The 13,060-nt window shown below is 45.0% G+C and overlaps 2 protein-coding genes across 12 annotated transcripts in view; one reads left to right on the forward strand and one right to left on the reverse strand.

The window, feature by feature from the left end:
• ZNF541 (zinc finger protein 541) overlaps positions 1 to 847 on the reverse strand; it is a 110,606-nt gene extending 109,759 nt beyond the window's left edge. Inside the window, exon 1 of one of the 5 annotated variants that reach the window (XM_056539939.1) lies at positions 701 to 847. The gene's annotated coding sequence lies outside the window, so the exon portion shown is untranslated. Of the gene's footprint in view, positions 1 to 649 lie in introns of all 5 variants that reach the window. The other 4 variants (XM_056539938.1, XM_056539937.1, XM_056539936.1 and 1 more) reach the window with 4 other exon arrangements.
• Positions 848 to 908: 61 nt separating this feature from the next.
• BICRA (BRD4 interacting chromatin remodeling complex associated protein) overlaps positions 909 to 13,060 on the forward strand; it is a 122,962-nt gene continuing 110,810 nt past the window's right edge. For 3 of the 7 annotated variants that reach the window (XM_056539931.1, XM_056539930.1, XM_056539926.1), the window contains exon 1: positions 923 to 1,072. The gene's annotated coding sequence lies outside the window, so the exon portion shown is untranslated. Of the gene's footprint in view, positions 1,073 to 6,658; positions 6,720 to 13,060 lie in introns of all 7 variants that reach the window. The other 4 variants (XM_056539928.1, XM_056539933.1, XM_056539932.1 and 1 more) reach the window with 4 other exon arrangements.

The following is a 13,060-nucleotide window of genomic DNA, read 5'->3' on the forward strand; positions in this document are numbered from 1 at the left end:
GGCATGCTGGGAGTTGTAGTTTTGCAACAGCTGGAGGCTCACTGGTTGGGAAACACTGGCCCAGGAGGCCTAAACCCACCCTGCTTCTATACCAGTGGTCTCCAAACTCTGGACCTCCAGCTGCTGCAAAACTACAACTCCCAGCATACCTGGACCGCCAACGGCAGTCCGGGCATGCTGAGAGTTGTAGTTTTGCAACAGCTGGAGGCTCACTGGTTGGGAAACACTGGCCCAGGAGGCCGAAACCCACCCTGCTTCTATACCTGTGGTATCCAAACTGTGGACCTCCAGCTGCTGCAAAACTACAACTCCCAGCATTCCCGGACAGCCGAGTTGTAGTTTTGCAAGCTATCTGGGGGGTCCACAGTTTGGAGACCACTGTTCTATACTACATCAGACCAGATGCCCTTATACGTGTATTGATTTTGCAAAGATTAAGATATTTATAGCCTCTGAATATAAACTATTGTTTTAAATTCACTGACAGCAAGCAGGGTCTTAAAAGTCACCATCAATGGAAACACAGAAATGGATTTCTTTATGTAGGATTAGATCTGAGGGATCACAGTGATATGAGGCGCCCCTGATGGCTGCTTAATACACAAGGGCCCTAATAGGGGATTGTCCAAGAAATTATCAAAGTCCCTACCAGCTGCTGCTCTACCTTATTACACCATCCACAGGGGGGCAGCATACACACCCTGCCTTCTCTCAGCTCCTAGACAGAAGAATCCGCAGGGCCGGGCACATACACCGACAACAGGCAGATTACATACAGCGCCGCCCTATCTGCGCCAAAGATTACGCGATACGTTCTTCCCATTGGACAATGCCAGTCACGTGACACAACCGTTCGGCTCTTACCAACGGTCTTTTGCGCGGTAGCAGACGCATAGCCAATAGGAAGACGGTAAAATCTCTGCCTGTGATTGGTTTAAAGTCATGTGGCCAGGGGTGAGCTTTCACCAATGAGCGCGAGAGAAACGGACGCAGACATTGGCGAATGCTTGGGGGCGTGGTTTTAGCAGGTGGGAAAGCGGGAAAGAGCGGTCTGACACAGCGCCGCCCTCAGGTAATGTGCGGAGTTTCAACCCTATTACCGTTTTTAAGTATTTTTTTTCCAGTTGTCATATGTATTTTACAGTTATCAGCATTATCCTATGGACAGAAGTCACTTTCATGTTCTTTAATCCTTCCAGTACTTATCAGCTGCTCTTATGATCCATAGGAAGTTCTTTTCTTTTTGAATTTCCTTTCTGCCTGACCACAGTGCTCTCTGCTGACACCTCTGTCCATTATAGGAACTGTCCAGAGCAGGAGAGCTTTTCTATGGGGATTTGCTTCTACTTTGGACAGTACCTAAAATGGACTGAGGTGTCAGCAGAGAGCACTGTGGTCAGACAGAAAGGAAATTCAAAAAGAAAAGAACTTCCTGTGGATCATACAGCAGCTGATAAGTACTGGAAGGATTAATATTTTTTAATAGAAGTACTTTACAAATCTGTTTAACTTTCTGCCACCAGTTAATTAAAAAAAATGTTTTCCAGTGGAGTACCCCTTTAAGAATCTTCCAAGATGGTATTTCCCTCATTTTTATAGTTATAGCTGCACTTTCAGATGTTAATAGGCTATAGCAATCAGATTGTTTTAGGCTATGTTCACACCTGCGTTGAAGGCTCCATTGCTTTTTTTTTTCTTGTTTTCTCAGTCATATAAAGGGTTATCCATAGGACTGCACAATATATCACAATTTAATTGTGATAATTGTGGATTGTGATATGGTGATTTGGCCCTTTGCTAAATATTGCGATTATCTAACTCCGTGTTTCCCAACCAGGGTGCCCCCAGGTGTTGCAAAAGCTTTGTCTTCGGCTGTCCGGGCATGCTGGGAGTTGTAGTTTTGCAACATCTGGAGGCACACTGGTTGGGAAACACTAATCTAACTGGAAGGAGAGAAAGTGGTCCGCATGCTGGAGGGGGCAGGCCGCACCGCAACAAGCCAACAAACAGGTGTAACATCAAAGTTTATTGTGGCATCTAAAATGCCTAAAAGGAGTGGTTTTCAAACCGGTAACAAAGATGGATACCGGGTAAGCCAATCAGAGTCAGAAGCTGACTACGTTAAAGAGTACCTGTCATGATCTTGTTACATTTTATAATCCTCCTTTATAATTTTAATAGTTTTTTAGTTTTCTACCTTGATATTTCTCTGTATTTTCTGCTCAGTCAGATTCACAGACTGGGAAGGGGCGTTCCCCAGCAGGTATGACATCATCTGAAGCCATACAGGGGAGAACTTCCTCCCTCACTCTGCTACACACAGCCCAGAGCAGTTCAGTGTGAGTTGAGCTATGATGGACTAAGGCTGCATGCAGTTTTTAAATTGCATTTTTTGTAATTTTTCTACTGCGTATTTTTTTCATTACAAGTGATTCTTTCATCATGTGAATGAAGGATTTCTAAGAATTGGAGGGAAAAACACTAATATCTACACACACTTTGCTTTTTCTGTGGTTTCGTTCCACCCAAAGAAGTCTATAGGTGGAAAAACTACTGTCAGTATGCTGCAATATTAGGCCATGTTCAAACAATGGAATTTCCGCAGAAAAATTCCACGCAGAGATACTGCAGCAGCAGATTCCCGTTGATTTCAATGGGATTCTGCTGCTCTGTGCACACGGCAAAATTTCTGCAGCAGATGTTTCTGCCGCGGAAATCCTGATTCCGGAGTCTGCAGAAGCAATATACATGTCTATTCTTTCTGTGGAGTCCGCACAGAAATGCATTGCCGTCTATAAGACATCGCTTTTCCGAGCGGTCCTAGCGCCGGCTGCCGGTGGAATGTCCACATGGAAATTTTCTGTGCAGACAACCCATCAAGTAAACATAAAGTTTCCAACGTTTCCAGCCTTAGATTGGGATTACACTTTTTTTGGAGCCATAAATTCTGCGACCAGATGTTAGCCTAGAGTCAATAGGTATGAAACAGTGTGACTATTCTGGGCAGACATTCTGCACATTTGAATGATCCAGCAGGTGCTATGACCCACTCGAAAATGTGCCATCTCATAGACAGTAGAGCTGGGCGGTATGACCAAATGTGTGTATCACGGTATTTTTGGAACTTATGGCGGTTCCACGGTATATAACGGTATTTCCCCCCCCCCCAAATCATGTTACCTGCCAGCGCTGTTCTGCTCCCCCCAATTATTAGCCCAGCGGGGTACTACTCACATATGTCACCTGCAAGCACTGCCCTCCTCCTCTTTGTTGGGGGCCGCCGGCACTGGAACTCTATACTGTACGCCAGTGGTCTCCAACTTGCGGACCTCCAGTTGTTGCAAAACTACAACTTCCAGCATGCCCGGACAGCCAACGGCTGTCCGGGCATGCTGGGAGTTGTAGTTTTGCAACAGCTGGAGGTCCGCAGGTTGGAGACCACTGCTGTACGCTGTATCCCTATGCCCGGGCTGCAAAAGATAAAGAAAATAAACTTTAACTTACCTACGTCCGCCTCACGCTGTTCCATGGGACAGGAACGTCGGACAGCCATCAGCCTATCACCGGCAACAGCGATGTCCCGCCCCGGTCAGTGATAGGTTAAACGCACTTTCATGTGAGAAGCCGGCCAGAGCTCCTTACATGACAGTGGGCTCAGCCTATCACCGGTCGCTCCGGCCGGTGATAGGCTGATGGCTCTCCGACATTCCCGTCCCCAGTGTAAGGCCGACGTAGGTAAGTGAATGTTTATTTTCTTTATCTTTTGCAGCCCGGGCATAGGGATACAGCGTACAGCAGTGGTCTCCAACCTGTGGACCTCCAGTTGTTGCAAAACTACAACTCCCAGCATGCCCGGACAGCCGTTGGCTGTCCGGGCATGCTGGGAGATGTAGTTTTGCAACATCTGGAGGTCCGCAGGTTAGAGACCACTGGCGTACAGTATAGAGTTCCAGCGCCGGTGTCGACCCCCAACAAAGAGGAGGAGGGCAGTGCTTGCAGTGCCGCTGGGCTGATAATTAATTGGGGGGGTAGCAGAACAGCGCTGGCGGGTAACATGATTTGGTGGGGGGGGGGGAGGGGGAGTAGAATAGCACTCGTGGGTCACATATGATTAGTTCCCCGACGTGGGGACAGCGCAGCACTGGGCTAATAATTAATTCCCAAAGGGAGAGGGGCCCAACCGGTATTGCGGTATGGGGAAAAATTAATATCGTGCAGCCCAAAAATTTCGGTATTCGGTATGAACCGGTATACCGCCCAGCCCTAATAAACAGCAATGCAATTTTGATCGGAATCCACAAAAAAATATGAAAATAGACATGACTCTGAGTGCCCCACGCAAGTCTATGAAGCCAGGTCTTCCGGTGACTCCAGTTAGGAGCTTCGGGTCCCATATCCAGTGGTGAGTCCTGGCTACCGATTATTGTTCTCCCATACAAGTGTGCTGAGTCTCGTACTTGGTTGTTCCAGCACCTCCCGACCCTGCAGAAGGACTCTCCCCACTAAATTGCTGGTCAAGTTGCTGTCGGTGATTCTGATCTTTAGTTTTGCAGTGGTGCCACCCTCTCTCCTTCAGCGACAGACATGACTATTCTTTCTGTGGATGCTGGAATCGGCCGCGGAAATTCCGTTGTGTGCACAGTGCAGAAGAATTCCATTGAAATCAAGGGACTCTCCCGCAGCAGAATATCCACAGAATTCTGCTTGGAAATTCCACAGTGTGAATGTAGCCATAGACTTCTAAGGAAAAAAGAAAACACACAGTGGATATGAAACTGGAGTTGAATCACATGATAAAAATAATCAGAGAATAAAATTCAAAGAAAAAGGACTTTACTAAAAACCCAGTTTTTCTAAAATAAACTGCATCTTGGATGTGCAAAATGAAAAGGCAAATTTTTTTTTTAAGGTAAAAAAGCAACAGAAACGTTGTGTGGAATGGCAGCCTTAGACTTGGATTACACTTGGTGTTTTTGTTTAAAAAAAAAGTTCAAAAAAGTATACCGTATTTTTCGCCCTATAGGACGCATTGGCATATAACACTATTTTAAAGGTGCAAAATCTAGAAAAAAAAAGATTATGCACCCAACAGTGATCTTCAACCTGCGGACCTCTAGATGTTGCAAAACTACAACTCCCAGCATGCCCGGACAGCCAACGGCTGTCCGGGCATGCTGAGAGTTGTAGTTTTGCAACATCTGGAGGTTCGTAGGTTGAAGACCACTGGTATAGGAGGTAATACTCACATGTCCCCGCTGCTCCGGACCCGTCACCGCTGCCCTGGATGTCGCTCCATCGCTGTAGCCGCGTCCCCGTGGTGTCCCCGACGCACCGGACTTCTTCTTCCCCGGGATCCACGCTCTCCGTCGCTTCATCACGTTGTTACGCACGCCGCTCGGATGACGGCGCGTGCGACGACGTGATGACATCGAAGGAGAGCGCATGGGATCCCGGCACGGCGAAGACACCGAGGAGGCAGGTAAGGTCCCTCCCGGTGTCCTGTAAGCTGTTCGGGATGCCGTGATTTCACCGCGGCGGTCCCGAACAGCTTGACTGAACAGCCAGGTTAGTGTTATTTTCGCTTCAGGTACAGCGGTCAGCTTTGATCACCACGTCTGAAGGGTTAATACAGGGCATCACCGTGATCGGTGATGTCCTTTATTAGCGGCGGGTCCTGGCCATCGATGGCCGCAGGTATTCGCCGTATAAGACGCACCAACTTTTCCCCCAAAAAAGTGCGTCTTATACGGCGAAAAATACGGTACTCATTCTTTGTGTGGACACGGAAAATGGAATTTCGTTCAGGAAACAACTGGCATTGAAATTCCACCATGTGCACAGAGCAGAAGAATCCCGTTGTATTGAATGGGACTCTGCTGCAGCAGAAGCGAAATTCTGAGGTATGAACATGACCTAGGAGTCTAAGGCTGAGTTCACACTGCAGAATTTCTGGGCAGATTTTGTTCCGGAGATTGAGCCAGCGGCGCTAGGACCAAGCAGACTGCATTGCTGCCCCCATAGAAAGTAATGCATTTCTGGGTGGATCTGCTCAGAAATGCATTGCCATCTATGGGGACAGCAATGCAGTCTGCGCGGTCCTAGCAATCTCTGGCAGAAATTCTGCCCAGAAATTCCACAATGTGAACCTAGCCTAAGAGATACACAGGCTCAGAGCTGCATAGGTGTCAGCTACACTGTACGCCTCTTTTAGGTGTAAATTGTAGTAAATTTGGCATGAAGGAGACCATGCCTCCTTGGACTAAGCACTGCCACCATGGCAAGCACACAGGCCCAAACACATTTTGCCCTATCCCCCCCCCCCCCCCCTTTTCATCTTTCTTGGAGTATATTTTGAGGCATGAAAGGTTTGCTTTGTGCCTCATAACCCCCTCGTCTGACAGTCCTTGTGTAGTTTAGTTTTATGGCCATAATTACACCAGCCTGGACTTTGAACCCTGTCCTCACTTGCGTATTGCATGTCAATGCAATGACAATGTTTGTTACGTGCTAAAAAAAAAAAAACTAACTATAGTTATAAAAGCCATAAATACACGCATGGAAAAGTCATTTTTTTTTTTTTTGCATTTTTTTGTGCGTACACACATCAAGCACTTGAAGATTGTAAGCAAAAACCTGGTAAAACAAGCATATTTTTCAGCCTCAAAATACACAGTATGAACACAGCCTGAAGGCATGCCTGTGAAGATCCAGTAGGACAGGTATGTCTGCCACCACTCACTATTGATGATGGGGTACATGGTGTAGAGCAGCATGTGACTTGTAGATTACAACAATTGGAGCTTGTGGTGCACAGCAATAATCGGTCATACAAGCAGTCACTTTCAGAATCCAAAGAAAGATGGATCTTTATTGTACATCAGAAAAAACATAGAAAGGGCATCCAAGGCGCATAATTTACAGCTCATTTCTCTGTATAAGGCTGGGTTCACACTACGTTTTTCAACTACGGTTCTGTATGGGGGAAAAAACGGATGGAGCAGTATGGGAAAAAGTAAACCGTATGCGTTTTTAAACAGTATACTGTTTTTAAAAGTGCATACTGTTCCGTCCGTTTTTGTAGAAAAAAAACCCATACGATTTTTTTAACATGGACGTCAATGGGAAATGCACATGTATACGGTTTTTACTTTGCACATGCACATTTGAATCCTAAAGTCCCCACCCAAGACCCCTCCCATTAAAAATGGACAAAATTTTCAAAATTGTATGTTTTTTTTTTCTACAAAAACGGACGGAACAGTATGCACTATTAAAAACAGTATACTGTTTAAAAACGCATACGGTCTACTTTTTCCCATACTGTTCCATCCGTTTTTTCCCCATACGGTTTTTGATAGAAAACGTATGCGGGAACCGTAGTTGAAAAACGTAGTGTGAACCCAGCCTAAACATGGTGTCTGCACATTGGACTGTCATGATGGGTTCCCTTTATGACCATGTGAAGGGAACCAGGGGAAAAGGAACTCTTTAACAAAAGAACAGAAGCACATAACCCTATAAGTAATCATATTACACCAACCATATTTATGTTGGGCCTCTTTTCTGTCGCACCTAGGTAATACCTGGCTGATCAGCGTGAGTCTGACCACTGGAACCCCCACTGATCACCAGAATGGAAGACTGGAAATATATCGCTCAAAAGTCTCAAATAAAGTGCTCAAAAGTCCCATTTGATTGCCACTTGATTTGCTGGGAAACAAATGACCCCATTTCTTGTGGTCCATGGGGTTCACAATCAGTCAGCTAGTTATCACCTATAGCAGTGGTCTTCAAACTGATGCCCTCCAGATGTTGCAAAACTACAATTCCCAGCATGCCCGGACAGCCGTTGGCTGTCCGGGCATGCTGGGAGTTGTAGTTTTGCAACAGCTGGAGGGCCACGGTTTGAAGACCGCTGACGTATAGCAAAAGCATGTTGAACAGGGCAATGCTGCAGTTCCTTGCTCTGCAGCTACTAATAGAAAGGCACATGCAGAGATTAACGCTGAGCAGACTGATAGATAGGTTTGTGAAACAAGTTCCAGGATAACTTGTCATTTATTAACGTAAATCTCTGCTCATTCTGGGCTAAGTAGTCAAGTGGGCGGTCCTACCCAGTGATTGACAGCTCCATCTATATGCACACTGTCCACATACTGAAAAGACTACTACTACTACATGACTACTTAGTAGGGATCGACCGGTATCGATTTTCTAGGGCCGATACCGATAATCTGTCACCTTTCAGGCCGATAGCCGCTAACTTATACCGATATTCCGGTATAAATTATCGGCTATTTCTCCCCCCCCCCCCCCCCAGCGGGCGCTTTAAATCAATGAACTGCAGTGGCTCTCCCCCTGCCTGTCCTGAGTCTAACCATCACAGTTGCCCCATCACCTCCCCCCCCCATCCTCTGCCCACATACCACCGCCGCCGCTGCCCCATCGCCTCCCCCCATCCTCTGCCCTCATACCGCCGCTGCCCCATTGCCTCCCCCCCATCCTCTGCCCACACACCGCCGCTGCCCCATTGCCTCCCCCCCATCCCCGGTGTTATAATTACCTGTTCCCGGGGGTCCGCGATCCTTCTGGCGCCGTCGACGTCCTGCGCTGTCACTGTGCGCACTGACGGTGACGTCGCGTTGGGGACGTCACTCGGCATTACGCAGCGCACAGCAATAGCGCAGGAGCCAGAAGGATCGCGGACCCCCGGGAACCGGTAATTATAACACCGGGGATGGGGGCAGGCAATGGGGCAGCGGCGGCGGTATGTGGGCAGAGGATGGGGGGAGGCAATGGGGCAGCGGCGGCGATGGTGGTCTCTGGCCGGGGGGGGGGGGGGGGGGGCATATCGGCAAGGTAATTGCCGATGCCGATAATGTCCAAAATCGCGATTATCGGCCGATAATATCGGCCAAACCGATAATCGGACGATCCCTACTACTTAGCCCAGAATGATCAGAGACTTACATGTATAGATGAGAAGTTATGCTGTAACTTCTCCCACAAAACTATATATCATCTGCTCAGCTCCTCCTGCTCTATAACATGATACCTGCAGATTGGACTGCATATTCATGTCGACAGGTTCTCTTAAAGCCAAGGCCAAGATACAGTCATGGCCGTAAATGTTGGCACCCCTGAATTTTTTCTAGAAAAGGAAGTATTTCTCACAGAAAAGGATTGCAGTAACACATGTTTTGCTATACACATGTTTATTCCCTTTGTGTGTATTGGAACTAAACCAAAAAAGGGAGGAAAAAAAATCAAATTGGACATAATGTCACCAAACTCCAAAAATGGCCTGGACAAATTTATTGGCACCCTTAAAGGGTACCTCTCATCAAAAAAACTTTTGATACATTATAGATTAATGTATGCAAAATAACTTTCCAATAGCATGTTATAAAAAAATATGCTTCTTTCTATTTCATTTTCCACTTTGAAAAAATGACCACTAGGGGTCTCCCTACCAGTCCTTTTTTTTTATAGATTTCAGACTCATGCAGGAGTCCTAAATCTCAGACTGCAGCTGGGACACAGACAAGCTCAACATTGCTCCCTAGCAGTGAGCAGTGGTGAGTTTGTCTGTGTCCCAGCTGCAGTCTGAAATTTAGGACTCCTGCATGAGTCTGAAATCTATAAAAAAGGACTGGAAGGGAGACCCCTAGTGGTTATTTTTTCAAAGTGGAAAATTAAATAGAAAGAAGCATATTTTTTTTTATAACATGCTATTGGAAAGTTATTCTGCATATATTAATCTATAATATATCAAAAGTTTTTTTGATGAAAGGTACCCTTTAACTTAATATTTGGTTGCACACCCTTTGGAAAAAATAACTGATACCAGTCGCTTCCTATAACCATCAATAAGCTTCTTACACCTCTCAGCCGGAATGTTGGACCACTCTTCCTTTGCAAACTGCTCCAGGTCTCTTATTGGAAGGCGCCTTTTTCCAACAGCAATTTTAAGATCTCTCCACAGGTGTTCAATGGGATTTAGATCTGGACTCATTGCTGCCACTTCAGAACTCTCCAGCGCTTTGTTGCCATCCATTTCTGGGGGCTTTTTGATGTATGTTTGGGGTCATTGTCCTGGTGGAAGACCCAAGATCTTGGAAACAAACCCAGCTTTCTGACACTGGGCTGTACAGTGTGATCCAAAATCCATTGGTAATCCTCAGATTTCATGGAGCCTTGCACACATTCAAGGCACCCAGTGCCAGAGGCAGCAAAACAACCCCAAAACATCATTGAATCTCCACCATATTTCACTGTAAGTACTGTGTTCTTTTCTTTGTAGGCCTCATTCCATTTTCGGTAAACAGTAGAATGATGTGCTTTACCAAAAAGCTCTATCTTGGTCTCATCTGTCCACAAGACGTTTTCCCCACAAGGATTTTGGCTTACTCAAGTTCATTTTGGCAAAATGTAGTCTTGCTTTTTTATGTCTCTCTGTCAGCAGTAGGGTCCTCCTGGGTCTCCTGCAATAGCATTTCATTTCATTAAAATGTCGACGGATAGTTCGCGCTGACACTGATGCTCCCTGAGCTTGCAGGACAGCTTGAATATCTTTGGAACTTGTTTGGGGCTGCTTATCCACCATCCGGACTATCCTGCGTTGACACCTTTCATCCATTTTTCTCTACTGTCCACGCCCAGGGAGATTAGCTACACTGCTATGGGTTGCAAACTTCTTGATAATGTTGCGCACTGTGGACACACAGACACACAATGCAAAGACTGAGTGAACTTCTCTCCTTTTTATCTGCTTTCAGGTGTGATTTTTATATTGCCCACACCTGTTACTTGCCCCAGATGAGTTTAAAGCAGCATCACATGCTTGAAACAATCTTATTTATCCACAATTTTGAAAGGGTGCCAATAATTTTGTCCAGACCATTTTTGGAGTTTGGTCACATTATGTCCAATTTGCTTTTTTTCCTCCCTTTTTTGGTTTAGTTCCAATACACACAAAGGGAATAAACATGTGTATAGCAAAACACGTGTTACTGCAATCCTTTTCTGTGAGAAATACTTCATTTTCTAGAAAAATTTCAGGAGTGCCAACATTTACTGCCATGACTGTATTTGACCATTATCCAGTAGTTGTAGATAACTTCCGTTTTTCTATAGTTTTTCTTGTCACATACCTTTTCTAGACAGATTTGAGATCTTATGTCATCCTTCGCTGTGCTTGTATTGTACAGTAGTTTCAGTAACTCGACTGCCCTATACATACATGAGCATACTAGGAGTTGTAGTTCCACAATACATAGCATAATGTTGATACTCTCCACCTTGCATTTCCCACAGCAGTACAGTATTAATAAGCCATGTTCTTATATAATGACTCTTTTATAGTTGTTCTTGTCTTTGCCTTCATACTGCCTTCAGCATTTTAATCTTCAAACCAGAAGCCCCGTCTAGTTTGTCTTTTTGTGGGTTACCTGTAACAAAGAAGCTAGCCAAGATTTTGCATATACAGTATTCACTTGGCAGTCGTCAAGATAAACAAGATATTGCCTAAGGCTTATTTATATTAATGATCTTCTAACAATTCCCTCCACTGCTTTATTTGTATACTGAAAAGATCAGAATCCTATCATATGTGTAGCCTCGGGGCATTATTACTGTGAAATATGTGTGAAGAACCTGCTGCTTACAACCTCATGGAACATGTGGTTTGAAGAATAGTTTTATTCAGGTTACTATTGCATATTATAAAAGTATTAGAAATAGTTTACTCCTATAGCCAATTGGCATATCTTGTGTAGTAAAAGTGTAGCATAAAAAATTGAAGAAGAGAAAAGCAGTCCCATAGTATCGTTCCATGAGTATTAATGGAAAATACCCACAGCACAACCCAAAAAGTCTTTAGTTTATAGTTGTATTTGTTTCAGAACATTCATACGGGGTATCACAGATCTTTATTGCACAGATTCATAATACTGCGTCCATATACTTCTGTAAGGTGATACAGTACTGTATGTCTGTGTGCCCAGGACATCACATAGAGGCACACAGAGTCTTTTTTACAATCGTAACTGGCTCTAAGCTGTGAACAGGGCCAGAAGCAGTTGACTCCTTTTTCTGAGTAGTGGCCATGCTGGGTTAGAGCAGCCCAGCTATAGCTCCCTTAAAGGGGTACTCTGGTGGAAAACAACTTTCTTCTAATCAACTGCTGCAAGAAAGTTATACGGATTTATAAATTACTTCTATTGAGACATCTTAATCCTTCCAGTACTTATCAGCTGCTGTATACCTACAGAGGAAGTTGTATAGTTCTTTTCTGTCTGACCACAGTGCTCTCTGCTGACACCTCTGTCTGTGTCAGGAACTGTCTGGAACAGGAGAGGTTTGCTATGGGGATTTGCTCCCTCTCTGGACAGAGAGCACTGTGGTCAGACAGAAAAGAACTACACAACTTCCTCTAGAGCATACAGCAGCTGATAAGTACTAGAAGGATTAATATTTTTAAATAGAAGTAATTTACAAATCTGTTTAACTTTCTGCCACCAGATGATTAGAAAATAAAATAGTTTTCCACCGGAGTAGCCCTTTAAGTGTTACTCCAGGTCTTGATCACCAGTTTGTGCCTATCTCATCCTTTGGTCTGTTGCCACGGATCTCCTAGTGGCAATTTATGGTTCTGTGACCGACTAAGCCTTGCTCTGACAGTAGTACCAATGCCACCAATCTGTCACTATTCTGGGATCCCTGACTTGCTAATATTCGTGCATCAAACACCACGCCTTCCTTGCTGCAGTTAAAGGGAATGTGTCATCAGAAAATTACCTATTGTTTTAATTAAAGTTTTTATGTAAAGACATTTTTGGATTTTTTTATTCTGGCCACTAGGACTAAAACTAAGCTGAGAATTCCTGTTGTGTACAGATTTTTTCCCAGCAGTGCACTCCTTGTAGACACAGACAGGATTACAGTGAAGGGTGACAATGGTGTATAGATAACAGAGGTACAGACAATAGCCTATGCTCACAGATCAGCCTTCTTCTCTCTGTAGAATGACCTCTAAAAGGGTCATTGAGTGTGCACAGAC

Source organism: Hyla sarda, chromosome 9, assembly GCF_029499605.1.
Source record: "Hyla sarda isolate aHylSar1 chromosome 9, aHylSar1.hap1, whole genome shotgun sequence".
Taxonomy (NCBI): Eukaryota; Metazoa; Chordata; class Amphibia; order Anura; family Hylidae; genus Hyla; species Hyla sarda.